The following is a 20,189-nucleotide window of genomic DNA, read 5'->3' on the forward strand; positions in this document are numbered from 1 at the left end:
GCCACACCAGATACTGATTGTTACTTTTGATTTTGACCCCCCTTTTTTCAGGGACACATTATTCCATTTCTGTTAGTCACATGTCTGTGGAACTTGTTCAGTTTATGTCTCAGTTGTTGAATCTTGTCATGTTCATACAAATATTTACACATAAACGCAGTTGACAGTGAGAGGACGTTTCTTTTTTTGCTGAGTTTATTTATACACACATACATATAAATAAAAGCGGGACGAAACCCAAAATGCAAAATAATAATAAAGTACTCAGGAAATAGTAGGAGAGATTCCTCTCAGGAAAACAAGCAACATTTACAATGACCAACAAAGACAAATAACAGAGGGAGTATATATACAGTGACAGAGTGGGCATTGGACCCAGGTGTGTGTAATGATGACGAGACAAGTTGATGATGACGAGACAGGTTGATGAGTGAAGGGCGTTTGCCATCAGCGGGTTCAGCAGCAGCTAGAAGACTGGCAACGCCGATCGCCAGAGCTGGACAGGAGGGGAAGCCAAAGCGAAGGCTGGTGTGACAGAGCATACCTACCAGGAAACAGCTTTGGACCTTTATTGTGTGATGCTATTGCTCCCATAGTTATCATAAAGCTTTTGCAATGTATGTAGGGTCCTCTATCCTGTCTACAGTAAGTGAGATCTTAGACCAGCACCTTTGACCTCACCATGTGTTCAAATCTGAGCTAGTAAAAAAAAGAACCTGCTCTTGTGCCTTGAGCCACAGCCAATCAGAGGTATGTAGCAGGGTTCTCTGTCCTGTCTCACGAAGCACAACCCGATGTCATTGTGACCTAGCCTGGCCACTTCCTCCGGTCAAAGTTGGGAGTTGGAGGGCTTAGAGAGATCAATCCAGGGGCCCACATACCCAGAGACACTTGTTTAGCCTTATAGGGCAACATGTTAGAGGTTAAAGGTTAGATCAATCTCTGTCACACTCTGAAGTGAAGACTAACTGTCAGGGGCCTGGTGTTGGCCCCACCATCTGTTACTCTCAGCCAAGTCCCTCCCCTCATCTCTCACCCTGTGTTTTCTGTGAACAGGTATTATTTTAATGTATTGTTGTATATTTTAATGTGTATATGGATGTGTAGTTTAATGTGTATATTGTATTTTGATGTGTATTGTTGTGCTAAACAGGGCACATCTGGAAAAGAGACCTTGGTCTCAGCATTGACTCCCTGTCAAAATAAAGGTTAAATACGCCACTGATGTGGAATATGTCCTGTGTCTTCTGTCTGAGACTCTCTATGGTATGTTCATTACAGGTCTGACAGACTTGATTATCACCATCATTGTACCAAGTACCCCTGAATAACTCTTACTTTCACTCTCCCATACCCATTTCTACTTCAAGAGTATCTGCATCAGGTCAAAGAGGGGGGTTATTAGTATGACCATAAACACAGACAAAAAGCAAACCATGTTATTGCTCGCTGAGCATATGTGAGGGCGTGGTGGGTTAAGGAGAGGGGGTGAGCTGGCCTGATAGAGGTCTGTTGCCTGTCCATTTTGGTCGTACCAGACTGGTCACCCTCAAGGCCAACCTTTCCAATCCCAGTATTCTCATGGTAATGAGGCCTAACAGAGATCCCGGTCGCTGGACAGACCAGTCAATAGGGTTATTTCCTGATCCATCACCATGGCGTTTAATGAACTCTAAACACTCAGTGTGGACCCTAGCTTTGTGCCTGCCTGACAAACCAGCTGGTTTCATGAGTGAAGAGGTCACAATAAATTATGATTTATATATTTAAGCTTAATTATGAGGTTAGTTAAGAGAAGTATCAGTTTGAACACAATAGTTTTCTGAATATTTTACAAGGGACACTTTATTCACAATAGAAATGGTCTTCTACAGGAATGAGTGGCAAAATATACTGTATATATCTGCATTTGGAAAGAATTGGACAGTTTCCTCATAATGAATCTACTCTGGAGTAAGTTCAGTGAGCGCATGTCCCTAGGTTTGGCCCCTGATTCCTGAAGTGGCTCTATGAGGAATTCCTCACTTCTAATCCTGATGGGAGGAAAGTTAACCAGGGGAACCCTGACACTAAGGCAGTGTGCAGCAACTCCAGCCCAGGTTTAGGGGATTACATGGGATAAATTAGATGGACAGCAGGGGAGAGCAGGGAGGGTGGAGCAGCGATTTCCCTGATTCACATAGCTTTCCCATGAGGAGGCGGGAGGAGGGAAGAGGGAGGAGGGAGAAGGGATTGGAGCTTCAAACTGAGTGAGAGAGAACGCTAGACAGAAGAGGTAAAGAATGAGAATGAGGGGGAGAAAGTGAGAGGGAAATGGCTTCAAATATCTTCTTCTGGCTAATCAAACAAGGCTGTGGGAGTTTGAGGGGCCGACAGAGGGGGATGGAGGCGGGATGCAGAAGGCAGGAGGAGGAGGAGGCAGTGGGACTGTAACAGAGATGTCCCTGTTAATCCTGTGTTTGAAGAGTGCAGGCGGACAAGCAGGTGGGCAGACCCTCCTATAGTGCCCCCTGAAAGGACCCGGGGTGCTGGAGGAGAGTGGAGGGAGCTCCTCTCCTGGATCACATGACCCTGGGAGTGTGTGTGAAACCACTCTACCCACCATTGTCCCCCCTGGGGCCAGCCCCATGTGAAAGGCTGCAGAAAGCCTGTAATCAGATTAAAGGTTGCTAGGAAGAGGGGGGCCAGATTTTCGTGGAACGTGAAGGGGGTGGTCGCGCTCTAATCAATACCTGCCATTGAAGTGCAGGAGAGGGGCTAAATAACGCAGCGGGTGGGCGTGGGGTACTGGGCCGCGGGGACAAATTGGCCTGTTGTTGGAGGGGGGATAACGGCTGGGCTGGGAGGAGTGGCACAATCAGTAAGCTTGGAGTGTGGTAGAATGGGTGGGTGGGAAAGGGGGGACCGGGAGAACTCAAAAGGTGGCGGCCCTCTCCCCTCCCGCCCTGGTAATTATATCACTTTGTGAGCTGATTGGAGCAGGCTGCAGGGTCCATCTGGGCTGATAGATCTCTATTCTCAGACTCACACTGGTCTCACCAACCCACCACTCAATGAACTATCAGGGGCTCCTCTGCTCTTAACAGGACTCATCATCATCAGGCTTCCTGAGAGGTCTGTCCCTGTCAGTCAGCCATCACACAACACCACAGCTCACTAATGACAGACAATAGGCTCCTCTCTGCTTCCCTCCAGGTCCCAGGTGGAGCATTAATGAAGAAAGAACTTCAACTAGTCGCACCATTTCATTTGAACACTGAGGCTGTGGATGGTCTTTTGTGCTTAGGTGCTTGAATGGATGTGATGTGGAAGGAATGAATGTGAAAGAGGTTTCTGGTTGGGAAGGACACCCTCTTGAAACATTCGGGAAAGTGAGAAGCATCAGGGATGGAATATTACATAAAGGAAACTTCTCATCTCATTCTCATTTTCACACACAGAACTACGCCTATTGCCATATTTTTTTTATTTAACCTTTATTTAACCAGGTAAGTCAATTAAGAACAAATTCTTGTTTACAATGATGGCCTGGCAAGAGGCAAAGGCCTCCTGTGGGGACAGGGGATAAAAAAATGAAGTAGGACAAAATGGACAACACAGACAGAAGACACTGGCAACTGCACAAATACACCAGCAAACAAACAGTGGATGTGTGTGTGGTGTTTGTTAAGTAAAACAACATGCTTCCTTACATAATGAAACGCAAACTAATGACATCAGGTGACAATTAGAAACAACTGCTACCAGATCCTGGAGCTTTAGGTTGGCTTGGAGAGAATTCCAAGACCAGGGGAGTAATTTAAAGGACTTTTTCCATGCTCGGTTCTAATTTTCAGGACTGTTAGCATAAAACAACATGATTTGAGCTTCTTTTCCTTTCAAGCTAGGAGAGAGGATAGATAAAATAGAACTTTTCCTAAAATGGCCTTCTAAATAAGAATGTACCAGTGTTTGAACCTGAGTGTTGCTAGTGATGTCCACCCCACAACACAATAGAGATCACATCATTGGTGACAAACGAAGGGCACCACATGAAAGAATACAGTTTACTATAGAATACTACAGTACTTACTATAGAATTCTGTAGTAAACTGTAGTAATCTGTAGAATACTATACTACGCAATGTAGTATACCTCAATCATGTGTCACTCCCTGAACTTAGAGATCCTTTTAATTCTCTATTTGGTTAGGTCAGGGTGTGACAAGGGTGGGCAATCTATGTTTTCTATTTCTTTGTTGGCCGGGTATGGTTCCCAATCAGAGGCAGCTGTCTATCGTTGTCTCTGATTGGGGATCATACTTAGGCAGCTTAGGCAGATCTTGTTTTGGTACTGTGCTGTTTAGCCCTACTAAACGTTACGTTTCGTTAGATTTTTTCCGGTGTTCATTTAATAAAGTAAGATGTACGCCTACCACGCTGCACCTTGGTCCGACCATTCTCAAACAACGAGCGTAACAGAAGATCCCACCACAAACGGACCAAGCAGCGTGGCCAGGAGGAGCAGACATCCTGGAAATGGGAGGATATCTTGGACGGTAAGGGATCCTGGACGTGGGAGGAGATCCATGCCGGAAAGGATCGCCTTCCATGGGAGCAGACGGACGCAGCGAGGGAGGAACAACGACAACACCGGGGTTCGCAACCACGAGGGAAGCCCGAGAGGCAGTCCACCCCAAAAATATTTTTTGCACACGGGGTGGTTGGCAGAGCCAGGGTTTGAACCAGAGCCAACTCCCGTGATATGTGTCTCCAGTGCGCATCCACAGCCCGGTGCGTTCTGTTCCAGCTCCCCTCACTTGCCGTGCGAAAGTGGGCATCTGTCCAGGACGGGTGGTGCCAGCTCAGCGCGCCTGGTCTCCAGTGCGCCTCCTCGGTCCAGTACATCCTGCACCGGCTCTACGCGCTGTATCTCCGGTGCGCCTTCACAGCCCAGTGCGTCCTGTGCCAGCACCTCGCACCTCGCACTCCTGGACAAAGGTGGTCCTTTGTCCAGGACGCGTTGTGCCAGCTCTACGCTCCAGGCCTCTAGTGATGATCCATGGCCCGGAGCCTCCAGTGATGATCCATGGCCCGGAGTCTCCAGTGACGATCCATGGCCCGGAGCCTCCAGTGACGATCCATGGCCCGAAGCCTCCAGTGATGATCCATGGCCCGTAGCCTCCATTGATGATCCATGGCCCGTAGCCTCCAGTGACGATCCATGGTCTGGAGCCTCCTGTGACGATCCATGGCCCGGAGCCTCCTGTGACGATCCATGGCCCGGAGCCTCCAGTGACGATCCATGGCCCGGAGCCTCCAGTGACGATCCATGGCCCGGAGCCTCCAGTGACGATCCATGGTCTGGAGCCTCCTGTGACGATCCATGGCCCGGAGCCTCCAGTGACGATCCGTGGCCCGGAGCCTCCAGTGACGGTCTGCTGTCCGGAGCCTCCACCGACGGTCGGCAGTCCGGAGCATCCAGCGACAGTCGGCAGTCCGGAGCATCCAGCAACGGTCGGCAGTCTGGAGCCTCCAGCGACGGTTCCCAGTCTGGAGCCTTCTGCAGCGATCTACGGTCCGGAGTCCCCAGCGATGATCCACGGTTCGATTCCTCCAGCGATGATTCACGGTCCGGAGCTTCCGGCGACGATCCCCGCACCAGAGGCACCACTGAAGTTGGCGGAGCCACGAGCGGAGCGGGGTCTGCGTCCCGCACCGGAGCCACCACCGAGGGTAGATGCCCACCCGGACCCTCCCCTATAGGTTCAGGTTTGCGGCCGGAGTCCGTACCTTTGCGGGGGGGTACTGTCACGCCCTGACCTTAGAGATCCTTTTAATTCTCTAATTGGTTAGGTTAGGGTGTGACTAGGGTGGGCAATCTATGTTTTCTATTTCTTTGTTTGCCAGGTATGGTTCCCAATCAGAGGCAGCTGTCTATTGTTGTCTCTGATTGGGGATCATACTTAGGCAGCTTAGGCAGATCTTGTTTTGGTACTGTGCTGTTTAGCCCTACTAAACGTTACGTTTCGTTTGTATTTTTTTTCCGGTGTTCATTTAATAAAGTAAGATGTACGCCTACCACGCTGCACCTTGGTCCGACCATTCTTACAACGACGAGCGTAACATCATGTGTATACTTACTATAGAATGTTGGAGTATACTATAGAATACATAGTATAATAGTAAATACTGCATTATACAACAGACCACAAAAACACTACATTAAATTATACAGTAATGTCTGCAAAAACACAACAGTAATTACTATAGTAAACTCAGCAAAAAAATAAACGTCCTCTCACTGTCAAATGTGTTTACTTTCAGCAATCTTAACATGTGTAAATATTTGTATGAACATAACAAGATTCAACAACTGAGACATAAACTGAACAAGTTCCACAGACATGTGACTAACAGAAATTGAATAATGTATCCCTGAACAAAGGGGGGGGGGGGGGGGGGTCAATCAAAAGTAACACCCAGTATCTGGTGTGGCCACCAGCTGCATTAAGTACTGCAGCGCATCTCCTCCTCGTGGACTGCACCAGATTTGCCAGTTCTTACTGGGAGATATTACCCCACTCTTCCACCAAGGCACCTGCAAATTCCCGGACATTTCTGGGAGGAATGGCCCTAGCTCTCACCCTCTGATCCAACAGGGCCCAGACGTGCTCAATGGGATTGAGATCCGGGCTCTTCGCTGGCCATGGCAGAACACTGACATTCCTGTCTTGCAGGAAATCACGCACAAAACGAGCAGTACGGCTGGTGGCATTGTCATGCTGGAGGGTCATGTCAGGATAAGCCTGCAGGAAGGCTACCACATGAGGGAGGAGGATGTCTTCCCTGTAACACACAGTGTTGAGATTGCCTGCAATGACAACAAGCTCAGTCTGATGATGCTGTGACACACCACCCCAGACCATGACGGACCCTCCACCTCCAAATCGATCCCGCTCCAGAGTACAGGCCTTGGTGTAACGCTTATTCCTTTGACGATAAACGCGAATCCGACCATCACCCCTGGTGAGACAAAACCGTGACTCGTCAGTGAAGAGCACTTTTTGCCAGTGCTGTCTGGTCCAGTGACGGTGGGTTTGTGCCCATAGGCGACGTTGTTGCGGTGATGTCTGGTGAGGACCTGCCTTACAACAGGCCTACAAGCCCTCAGTCCAGCCTCTCTCTCCCTATTGCGGACAGTCTGAGCACTGATGGAGGGATTGTGGTGTAACTCGGGCAGTTGTTGTTGCCATCCTGTATCTGTCCCGCAGGTGTGATGTTCGGATGTACCGAACTTGTGCAGGTGTTGTTTCACGTGGTCTGCCACTGCGAGGACGATCAGCTGTCTGTTTTGTCTCCCTGTAGCTCTGTCTTAGGCGCGTCTCACAGTACGGACATTGCAATGTATTGTCCTAGCCACATCTGCAGTCCTCATGCCTCCTTGCAGCATGCCTAAGGCACGCTCACACAGATGAGCAGGGACTATGTGCATCTTTCTTTTGGTGTTTTTCAGGGTCAGTAGAAAGGCCTCTTTAGTGTCCTAAGTTTTCATAACTGTGACCTTAATTGCCTACTGTCTGTAAGCTGTTAGTGTCTTAATGACCATTCCACAGGTGCATGTTCATGAATTGTTTATGGGTTTTTTACCTTTATTTAACTAGGCAAGTCAGTTAAGAACAAATTCTTATTTTCAATGACGGCCTAGGAACAGTGGGTTAACTGCCATGTTCAGCAGCAGAATGACAGATTTTTACCTTGTCAGCTCGAGGATTCAATCTCATTTGTACTAAGTTTTCATTAATTATCTAAAGGAATGACCTTAAGAGTATCAAACAACTCCTTGCATAAACATTAATATTGCGCAAAACAAATTGTGACCAAGATATTTATTGACTAGCCTAGGAACAGTGGGTCAACTGCCTGTTCAGGGGCAGAATGACAGATTTGTACCTTGTTAGCTCGGGGATTTGAACTTGCAACTAGTCTGACGCTCTAACCACTAGGCTACCCTGCCGCCCCGTTCATTGAACAAGCATGGGAAACAGTGTTAAAACCCTTTACAATGAAGATCTGTGAAGTTATTTGGATTTTTACGAATTATCTTTGAAAGACAGGGTCCTGAAAAAGGGACTTTTATTTTTTTGCTGAGTTTATATACTGCAGTATTTATTATTTGCATATACCCTGCCCATTCCCCTCCCCATATCCCAATTTGTGCCACCCATAAGTGAGAAAACTACATGCCAAGTATTGACCATATATTGTGTTCCTTAGAGGTTATCCTCTACAGGATTGATGTCCTGACCTCGGGACGGTTGAGCTAAAGTAGGCTAATGTGATTAGCATGAGGTTGTAAGAAACAAACCAAAAAATCCCAGGACATAGATTTATCTGACATGGGCAGAAAGCTTAAATTCTTGTTCATCTAACTGCACTTCCAATTTACAGTACCTATTACAGTGAAAGAATACCATGCCATTGTTTGAGGAGAGTGCACAGTTATGAACATGAAAAATGTGTGAATTAACCAATTAGGCACATTGGGCAGTCTTGATACATCATTTTGAATAGATATGCAATAGTTCGTTGGATCAGTCTAAAAGTTTTCACATACTCTGCTGCCATCTAGTGGCTAAAGTTTAAATTGCGCCTAGGCTAAAATAATTCATTATGGCCTTTCTCTTTTGTTTCAAAGATGACGGCACAAAAAAATTATCTTTGTATTAACTTTTACCAGATCTAATGTGTTATATTCTCCTACATTAATATCACATTTCCACAAGCTTCAAAGTGTTTCCTTTCAAATGGTATCAAGATTATGCATATCCTTGCTTCAGGTCCTGAGCTACAGGCAGTTAGATTTGGGTATGTCATTTTAGGCGAAAATTGAAAAAAAGGAGCGGATCCTTAAGAGGTTTTGATTAAAGAAAAGAGCAGAAGCGCTGAATTATCTGCTCAGACCTCAGACCTCTGACCAACCAACCAACCAACACTACAGGTCATGGAAAATTTGCTCTTTGAGAATTTTGTCCCACAGATTTACTCAAGGACAAAGCCCCCACTTCTATCACAAAGATAAAAAATATATAGTAAATACTACAGTCCGCAAAACACTACAGTAATTACTATAGTATATTACAGTTTTTTTTGCTACAGTATTTATACTATAGTAAACTGTGAATAGTACAATATACTACAGTCATGTCCGCAACACTACAGCAAATATTTCAATAAAGTCTGCAAAAACACTCAGTGAATACTATAGTATTCATACCATAGTTGTCACGCCCTGATCTGTTTCACCTGTCTTTGTGATTGTCTCCACCCACCTCCAAGTGTCACCCGTTTTCCCCATTAGTCCCTGGGTACTTATTCCGGTGTTCTCTGTTGGTCTGTTGCCAGTTTGTCTTGTTTTGTCAAGTCAACCAGCGTGTTTCTCCGTGCTCCTGCCTTTTATCTCTCTATTGCTAGTCCTCACAGTTTTGACACTTGCCTGCCATGACTCTGAACCCACCTGCCTGACCATACTGCCTGCCCTGACCTCGAGCCTGCCTGCCACTCTGTACCTCCTGGACTCTGACCTTGTTTATGATCTTTTGCCTGTCCATGACCATTCTCTTGCCTGCCCCTTGGACTTTAATAAATATCAGCTTGTCACCAAAAACACTCACAAACTTTTACAGATGCACAATCGAGAGCATCCTGTCGGGCTGTATCACTGCCTGGTATGGTAACTGCTCCGCCCACAACCGTAAGGCTCTCCAGAGGGTAGTGAGGTCTGCACAACGCATCACCGGGGGCAAACTACCTGCCCTCCAGGACACCTACACCACAGGAAGGCCAAAAAGATCAAGGACAACAACCACCCGAGCCACTGCCTGTTCACCCCACTACCATCCAGAAGGCGAGGTCAGTACAGGTGCATCAATGCGGGGACCGAGAGACTGAAAAACAGCTTCTATCTCAAGGCCATCAGACTGTTAAACAGCCATCACTAACATTGAGTGGCTGCTGCCAACATACTGACTCATCTCTAGCCACTTTAATAATGAAAAAATTGATGTAATAAATGTATCACTAGCCACTTTAAACAATGCCACTTTATATAATGTTTACATACCCTACATTACTCATCCTATATGTGTAACGCTCGTCGTAAGAAGGAGAAGTGGACCAAAGCGCAGCGTGGTAAGTGTTCATGATAATTTATTTCAAGACAAACTCAAACAAAATTACAAACGCCGAAAAAACAAAAGCGCACAGTTCTGTTAGGCTCAGAATGCTAAACAGAAAACAACCTCCCACAAACACAGGTGGAAAACAGGCTGCCTAAGTATGATTCCCAATCAGAGACAACGATAGACAGCTGCCTCTGATTGGGAACCACACTTGGCCCAAAAACAAAGAAACACAAAACAGATATCCCCACCCGAGTCACACCCTGACCTAACCAATCATAGAGAATAATAAGGATCTCTACGGTCAGGGCGTGACAATATGTATATACTGTACTCTATACCATCTACTGCATCTTGCCTATGCTGTTCGGCCATCGCTCATTCATATATTTTTATGTACATATTCTTATTCATTCCTTTACACTTGTGTGTATAAGGTAGTTGTTGTGAAATTGTTAGGTTAGATTACTTGTTAGATAATACTGCATGGTCGGAACTAGAAGCGCAAGCATTTCACTACACTCGCATTAACATCTGCTAACCATGTGTATGTGGCAAATACTATTTGATTTGATTTGATTTGAATGGTGTTAAAAGCTGTTTGAGCTTTTTCAAAAGCCAAAGTCAAACGGCTGCCATTTGAATAGAGAACAGTGTCATCTGCATAAAAATGTACATCAGCTGTCTCAATATGTCTCCAAATGTTGTTGATCTAGATAATAAACAACAGGGGACCTAAAATTGATCCTTGAGGCATACTTGAGCACAGCTCTACGGTGTCCGACTTACAACCATCTGCCTTAACACACTGGGTTCTATTTGACAGGTAATTCACAAATTACTCCAGAGCATGAGTAATCCCAATACACGTTAAGCTCTGCACCAAGACAGTATGGTCCACAGTGTCAAATGCCTTTGACAAGTCTATGAATGCAGATACACAATGCAGCTTCTTATCCAGGGCACAGTGAACATCATTCAGAACCTTCAAAGTTGCTGTGACAGTGCTGTGGCTAGACCTGAAACCTGATTGCATATCACTGAAAACAGTGTTTTCCCCGAGGTAGGCCTTAAACTGCTTAATGACTAGGGATTCCAATACATTTGCCAGAACAGACAATTTAGATATGAGCTGATACTTATTCAGTAGAGTGGGATCACCTCCTTTCTAAAGAGGTGGGACAAATGCTGATTTCCACAACTTGCGGATTTCATTACATTCTAGGGTGAGACTAAAGATGTATGTTAAAAGAGGAGCACTTATGTCTGCAGCTAATTGTAGTAGGTGGGGGTCTAGATCATCAAGGCCAGGGGATTTTTTGGCATCAATTGCTTTCAGGGCTGTAATTACCTCTGAGACAGAGAAAGATGAGAAGGAGAACCTGGTGAGGGAGTGCCTTGCAGAGGGAGAGGGAGTGTCAGGTAATATAGTCATATATCACTTTTCTTTCCTGATCCACATTCATTCATGTCAGGTGACATAACTGGATGGGTGTTGATTTTATCTATCAAGTTCTTTCAGGTCACTGAGAAAAGGATACTGCTACCTGAGGCTGTTGTAGTCGAAGACTGGTTCTTTCCCACTCTGTGAGAGAGGTAGATTCTAGAGACCATGTTTTTTTTTGACAGAGGTGGATGCTTATGTCGATGGAGAAGTGCCCTACAATACCTCCACGTTTCCATCACCAATCGTCACCTCCTCACAGATAGAACACTGTTCTTTGTAAAACATTTGTTTTGCCATCTGACATTAGTCCATCTGTTGGGGTCAAAGGGGATGTTCTTGGGAGGGGATGACTCTGTAGAGGAGTCACTGAGGAGGGAGAACCAGAGAAACATCAATTCATAGATGGACTGGGCTTTGATTAGGACACAAAAGCAGCAGGATCAGTGATGGTGTGAAAGGGGTGGCGAGCGGGGCTGGATTAAAAGGATCCAATTAGTTGCTCCACCTGCATCAGGCCACCAATTAGAGTGGGAGTAGGCTGGTGGGGAAACGTCTCATAGTGCCGTCTAATCAAGAGGTGATCATTAGCCTTTTATAAATCAATAGCTTGGTTTGATTGGCAGGTAGAATCAGGGAGCGAATAAGAGATGGAAAGGGTATAATGTGAGTGGAAGTTCTGTGTAGCTGCTACAATGCTCATTGTGGTGCTCATCATGAACCCAACAGTAAGTTGAAATGCATATAATATGTTGTGATTATTGCTGGCAGCATCTCTGGTATCTGAAATCCCTCCCTTGTCGATGCTGCTGGATAATTAACTACAAGTCAGGACTGTAAGTCTCGACCAGGGGTAGGCAACCCTGGTCCTGTTTTTGATTTAACCAACCTGGAAGACCAGGTGTGTTGAATTTAGTCAATCACTGAACTGATCAATTAGCTCAGTTGGTCTGGTGTGGTGCCTAGTTGGAACAGAATCCTGCAGTACCTGTCTCTCCAGGAACACCCCTGGTCTAGACAGTGTAAACCAAGTTTTGTAGCTGGGTTCACTCGTTAGTTGGTATGTTCTCACATCGGTAGGATGACTCACCCCGCTAGGCTGTATTTTCTTACTGTCACTCAGTTGTTTTGTTGCACACCAATGCCCTCGGAGCATAAACTAGATATGTGGCCATTCAGGAATTAAAGGTTCATTCAAAATGCAAGTAGAACATTACAGACATTCCTTTGTTTATTTCGTTTTCTTAGTTGCTAATCATTTTCTGGAATTGGAGGTGGAGAAATAGCTAGAGGACATTAAGTCAAAGGGTAAAACAGACAGACAATTTTCTTTTAAATATTGTTAGACAGTATACTGATACTTTATCAGTGGCAGACCATTGACTGTAAAATAAAGCTATTATATTTCTGGTCCTGAGAATAAGTTAAGATGTGATAGTGATTGCAAGATGGTATTCTAAAACAGAGATGAAAATAAAACTTCCTTAAAGCAGTTGTTAGAGCAGCCTGGGTGCTCATCCCCACGCCCAGAGCGGTCTTCTTGGGTGCTGCTGGAAGAATAGAGTTACTGATAATGACAGGGTTTAGGCCCTTAATACAGGCCCACTGACCTGCCCCAGCCCTGAGAGGGTCTAATGGATCAGAATAAACTGATTGACAGCCTTCTATAAAGGCCCAGTGCAGTCAAATATGTGATTTTCCTGTGTTTTATATACACTGCTCAAAAAATTAAAGGGAACACTTAAACAACACAATGTAACTCCAAGTCAATCACACTTCTGTGAAATCAAACTGTCCACTTAGGAAGCAACACTGATTGACAATACATTTCACATGCTGTTGTGCAAATGGAATAGACAACAGGTGGAAATTATAGGCAATTAGCAAGACGCCCCCAATAAAGGAGTGGTTCTGCAGGTGGGGACCACAGACCACTTCTCAGTTCCTATCCTTCCTGGCTGATGTTTTGGTCACTTTTGAATGATGGCGGTGCTTTCACTCTAGTGGTAGCATGAGATGGAGTCTACAACCCACACAAGTGGCTCAGGTAGTGCAGCTCATCCAGGATGGCACATCAATGCGAGCTGTGGCAAGAAGGTTTGCTGTGTCTGTCAGCGTAGTGTCCAGAGCATGGAGGCGCTACCAGGAGACAAGCCAGTACATCAGGAGACGTGGAGGAGGCCGTAGGAGGGCAACAACCCAGCAGCAGGACCGCTACCTCCGCCTTTGTGCAAGGAGGAGCAGGAGGAGCACTGCCAGAGCCCTGCAAAATGACCTCCAGCAGGCCACAAATGTGCATGTGTCTGCTCAAACGGTCAGAAACAGACTCCATGAGGGTGGTATGAGGGCCCGACGTCCACAGGTGGGGGTTGTGCTTACAGCCCAACACCGTGCAGGACGTTTGGCATTTGCCAGAGAACACCAAGATTGGCAAATTCCCCACTGGCGCCCTGTGCTCTTTACAGATGAAAGCAGGTTCACACTGAGCACATGTGACAGAAGTGACAGAGTCTGGAGACGCTGTGGAGAACGTTCTGCTGCCTGCAACATCCTCCAGCATGACCGGTTTGGCGGTGGGTCAGTCATGGTGTGGGGTGGCATTTCTTTGGGGGGCCGCACAGCCCTCCATGTGCTTGCCAGAGGTAGCCTGACTGCCATTAGGTACCGAGATGAGATCCTCAGACCCCTTGTGAGACCATATGCTGGTGCGGTTGGCCCTGGGTTCCTCCTAATGCAAGACAATGCTAGACCTCATGTGGCTGGAGTGTGTCAGCAGTTCCTGCAAGAGGAAGGCATTGATGCTCTGGACTGGCCCGCCCGTTCCCCAGACCTGAATCCAATTGAGCACATCTGGGACATCATGTCTGTCACGGTTGTCTTCGTCTTCCGACGATAATGCGAAATCGTCGTCTGAAAATGAGGACCAATACGCAGCAGGTATGTGTATGCTCATCTTGTTAATTTATTTCTTCAAAAAATGAACGTACAAAAAGAACAAAAACACGAGAACGAACGACGACGACGACGACGACGACGACGACAACAACAACAACAACAACAACAACAACAACAACAACAACAACAACAACAACAACAACAACAACAACAACAACAACAACAACAAACAGTCTGGCAAAGCCTAGGCTCAACACAGCACAATCACCCACAAATAACAACCACAAACACACCCTAATATATGGGACTCTCAATCAAAGGCAGATAGACAACACCTGCCTTCAACTGATTGTCCCAACCCCAATCAACACAACATAGAAACACACTCACCAGACTAGACATAGAAATACATAAACATAGACTATAAACCAAAACCCCAGAAATACTAAATCCAACACCCTTTAACCAAACACACCACCCTGAACCACATAAAACAAATACCCTCTGTCACGCCCTGACCAAACTACAAAACAATTAACCTTATATACTGGCCAGGACGTGACAATGTCTCGCTCCATCCACCAACGCCACGTTGCACCACAGACTGTCCAGGAGTTGGCGGATACTTTAGTCCAGGTCTGGGAGGAGATCCCTCAGGAGACCATCCGCCACCTCATCAGGAGCATGCCCAGGCATTGTAGGGAGGTCATACAGGCACGTGGAGGCCACACACACTACTGAGCCTCATTTTGACTTGTTTTAAGGACATTACATCAAAGTTGGATCAGCCTGTAGTGTGGTTTTGCACTTTAATTTTGAGTGTGACTCCAAATCCAGACCTCCATGGGTTGATAAATTGGATTTCCATTGATTATTTTTGTGTGATTTTTGTTGTCAGCACATTCAACTATGTAAAGAAAAAAGTATTTAATAAGATTATTTCATTCATTCAGATCTGGGATGTGTTATTTTAGTGTTCCCTTTATTTTTTTGAGCAGTATATATTTACACACTATGAGGTTGGAATTATACTTTGAAATTGCAAAAATTATTATAATGCCCTTTTAGTGTAAGCGCTGTTTGAAAAGACCACATGACATTTCAACCTGTTTTGGTGGGATGGAGTTTTGGCCTGCCAGGCAACATCACCAGGCGGTATAAGTTAATAGACCAAAAACAAAGAGAGTTTCAAACCTCTCTGCCAATAACAGCAAGTTTTCAGGTTAAATATCCCTCCCATTAGGCTCATCCAATTAAGCCCCTCACTCAAACCTCTCCCAGACAGTCCTAGCAAAATTCTTGCTTGAGAAATTGCTCTTTGCCAAGAAGCTATTTTTGTTTCTTTTTGACAATTTTAATTGAAAACAATCACAGTAAAGTACTTAATTGCTACCCATAAATGATTTGATATTGAGTTTAAAACGGCTACATTGGACCTTTAATCAATCCCCCTGTTAACAGACAGGAGAACAGGATCCTCCTTCGCTGACCCGGGAAAAAAGGATGGCTACCTGACAGAGTGAAGGAAAAGAGAAAGAGAGAGAAAGAAAGAGGGAAATACAACAGGCACCTGAATTTAACCCAACATCATAAAAAAGGAAGCACAAAGGAAGTACATAGGACAACTACACCTCTCCACAGCCCTTCTGTTCCACCATCTACACCTCTCCACAGCCCTTCTGTTCCACCATCTACACCTCTCCACAGCCCTTCTGTTCCACCATCTACACCTCTCCACAGCCCTTCTGTTCCACCATCTACACCTCTCCACAGCCCTTCTGTTCCACCATCTACACCTCTCCACGGCCCTTCTGTTCCACCATCTACAACTCTCCACAGGCCTTCTGTTCCACCATCTACAACTCTCCACAGCCCTTCTGTTCCACCATCTACACCTCTCCACAGCCCTTCTGTTCCATCTACACCTCTCCACAGCCCTTCTGTTCCATCTACACCTCTCCACAGCCTTCTGTTCCACCATCTACACCTCTCCACAGCCCTTCTGTTCCATCTACACCTCTCCACAGCCCTTCTGTTCCACCATCTACACCTCTCCACAGCCCTTCTGTTCCATCTACACCTCTCCACAGCCCTTCTGTTCCACCATCTACACCTCTCCACAGCCCTTCTGTTCCATCTACACCTCTCCACAGCCCTTCTGTTCCATCTACACCTCTCCACAGCCCTTCTGTTCCATCTACACCTCTCCACAGCCCTTCTGTTCCACCATCTACACCTCTCCACAGCCCTTCTGTTCCATCTACACCTCTCCACAGCCCTTCTGTTCCATCTACACCTCTCCACAGCCCTTCTGTTCCATCTACACCTCTCCACAGCCCTTCTGTTCCATCTACACCTCTCCACAGCCCTTCTGTTCCATCTACACCTCTCCACAGCCCTTCTGTTCCATCTACACCTCTCCACAGCCCTTCTGTTCCACCATCTACACCTCTCCACAGCCCTTCTGTTCCATCTACACCTCTCCACAGCCCTTCTGTTCCACCATCTACACCTCTCCACAGCCCTTCTGTTCCATCTACACCTCTCCACAGCCCTTCTGTTCCATCTACACCTCTCCACAGCCCTTCTGTTCCATCTACAGTTCTCCACTGCCCTTCTGTTCCACCATCTACACCTCTCCACAGCCCTTCTGTTCCATCTACACCTCTCCACAGCCCTTCTGTTCCACCATCTACACCTCTCCACAGCCCTTCTGTTCCATCTACACCTCTCCACAGCCCTTCTGTTCCATCTACACCTCTCCACAGCCCTTCTGTTGTTCCATCTACACCTCTCCACAGCCCTTCTGTTCCACCATCTACACCTCTCCACAGCCCTTCTGTTCCATCTACACCTCTCCACAGCCCTTCTGTTCCACCATCTACACCTCTCCACAGCCCTTCTGTTCCATCTACACCTCTCCACAGCCCTTCTGTTCCATCTACACCTCTCCACAGCCCTTCTGTTCCATCTACACCTCTCCACAGCCCTTCTGTTCCATCTACACCTCTCCACAGCCCTTCTGTTCCATCTACACCTCTCCACAGCCCTTCTGTTCCATCTACACCTCTCCACAGCCCTTCTGTTCCACCATCTACACCTCTCCACAGCCCTTCTGTTCCACCATCTACAGTTCTCCACAGCCCTTCTGTTCCACCATCTACACCGCTCCACGGCCCTTCTGTTCCATCTACACCTCTCCACAGCCCTTCTGTTCCACCATCTACAACTCTCCACAGGCCTTCTGTTCCACCATCTACAACTCTCCACAGGCCTTCTGTTCCACCATCTACACCTCTCCACAGCCCTTCTGTTCCACCATCTACACCTCTCCACAGCCCTTCTGTTCCACCATCTACACCTCTCCACAGCCCTTCTGTTCCATCTACACCTCTCCACAGCCCTTCTGTTCCACCATCTACACCTCTCCACAGCCCTTCTGTTCCATCTACACCTCTCCACAGCCCTTCTGTTCCACCATCTACACCTCTCCACGGCCCTTCTGTTCCATCTACACCTCTCCACAGCCCTTCTGTTCCACCATCTATACCTCTCCACGGCCCTTCTGTTCCACCATCTATACCTCTCCACGGCCCTTCTGTTCCACCATCTACACCTCTCCACAGCCCTTCTGTTCCACCATCTACACCTCTCCACAGGCCTTCTGTTCCACCATCTACACCTCTCCACAGCCCTTCTGTTCCACCATCTACACCTCTCCACAGCCCTTCTGTTCCACCATCTACACTTCTCCACTGCCCTTCTGTTCCACCATCTACTCCTCTACACAGCCCTTCTGTTCCACCATCTACACCTCTCCACGGACCTTCTGTTCCACCATCTACACCTCTCCACGGACCTTCTGTTCCACCATCTACACCTCTCCACAGGCCTTCTGTTCCACCATCTACACCTCTCCACAGGCCTTCTGTTCCACCATCTACACCTCTCCACAGGCCTTCTGTTCCACCATCTACACCTCTCCACAGGCCTTCTGTTCCACCATCTACACCTCTCCACGGACCTTCTGTTCCACCATCTACACCTCTCCACGGACCTTCTGTTCCACCATCTACACCTCTCCACGGACCTTCTGTTCCACCATTTACACCTCTCCACGGACCTTCTGTTCCACCATCTACACCTCTCCACGGACCTTCTGTTCCACCATCTACACCTCTCCACAGGCCTTCTGTTCCACCATCTACACCTCTCCACAGGCCTTCTGTTCCACCATCTACACCTCTCCACGGACCTTCTGTTCCACCATCTACACCTCTCCACAGGCCTTCTGTTCCACCATCTACACCTCTCCACAGGCCTTCTGTTCCACCATCTACAGTTCTCCACTGCCCTTCTGTTCCACCATCTACACCTCTCCACGGACCTTCTGTTCCACCATCTACACCTTTGAGAAGGGATTGACTTTTTGGTTTATTTGCCTAAACGCCAGTCACATCGGCGAGCTCTCAAATGAATCTCTCTCCGGTAGCACAAATCTGTGCCTTTAGCATTCGAGCAAGTGGCTCTCGAGTAACTTTTCCCTTATTCCTGTTCCTTCCTCGTTCTACATTCCCGCTCTTTTCCTTCATATGCAAAGGAGAGCCTGTGCTCCAACACCCCAGCCCGTCATCATCCTTCTGTACCAGTGGCCTGCCGCTCACTGCAGTTGTTTTAGAGTCTCTGTCAGACCTCCACCGCGAAGAACAACCATTAGTCATGATCTTATCCTCCAAGTATCTGCCCCTTTCTTTTCTTCCTTTCCAAGTTTCTACCTCTCTCCATTCTCTGTGTGGCAAGTGACAGAGAGAGGGAGGGGTCTGCTCTCTGAACCATCAGATGAACTTCACACTGGATAAATAAAGAGGCGTTTTCAGTCGGTCACAGAGAATTCCCTCTCTCTACTGCAGGGCCCCGTTGCTAAGGTGCAAAGCCTTTTCATTGCTCAGCTCCTGTTGCTAGGGATGGCGCCTCTCTCTCACTTGAGGCTGGTTGCTAGGCAAGGCAGAGAGCTGGAGAGTGCACGCGGCCCAGTCTGGCGGTATTGTTCTGCCTGGCGAGACATCTCTGTCCAACGGAAGCCGTGATTGACACGTCCCTGCCTGCCTCACGTTGGCCTTGTCCCTCTGATGGACCCTGAGCCTGCTGGGTGGCACAAGCGCACACACACACACATAATCACACACACACTCACACAGTCTTGTGAATGAGTCGGTCTGATTGAAGGCAGGTCTGACTCCTCACGGCAGTGAAAGCACTGCACACATTCCTCCACAGCCAGTGGAGGGACACAGTAATTGTCGCTGGCCCCGATGGTCATCCATTCAGGCTCTGGACTCAGCCACTACTAAACTATGTTTTGTTACTGCAGTTGAATTTGAGTCATCTTTTTGCAAGTGTGTTTGGTTTTCTATGAAGGATGTGTGATAAATCTAAATTGAAGTTAACTGATTGCAGTCAGTGCTATTTCCAATCCTATTTCCAAAACTATTATACTGGTTCTCAGAACACACTTTGTCCAATACAGCGCTGGTATGCCTTCACACAGACATTCCCATGCAAGTAAATCAAGGAGCTGAGAGTGACATGTCTATGTGTGATCAGACTGTCCCATGGTGACTGGTGGGGAGATGAAACAGAGAGGCCGAGTGGCTGCCCATTGTGTCCCTGTAGGGTTTGGCAGCCCAGAAG

Source organism: Salmo trutta, chromosome 12, assembly GCF_901001165.1.
Source record: "Salmo trutta chromosome 12, fSalTru1.1, whole genome shotgun sequence".
NCBI lineage: Eukaryota > Metazoa > Chordata > Actinopteri > Salmoniformes > Salmonidae > Salmo > Salmo trutta.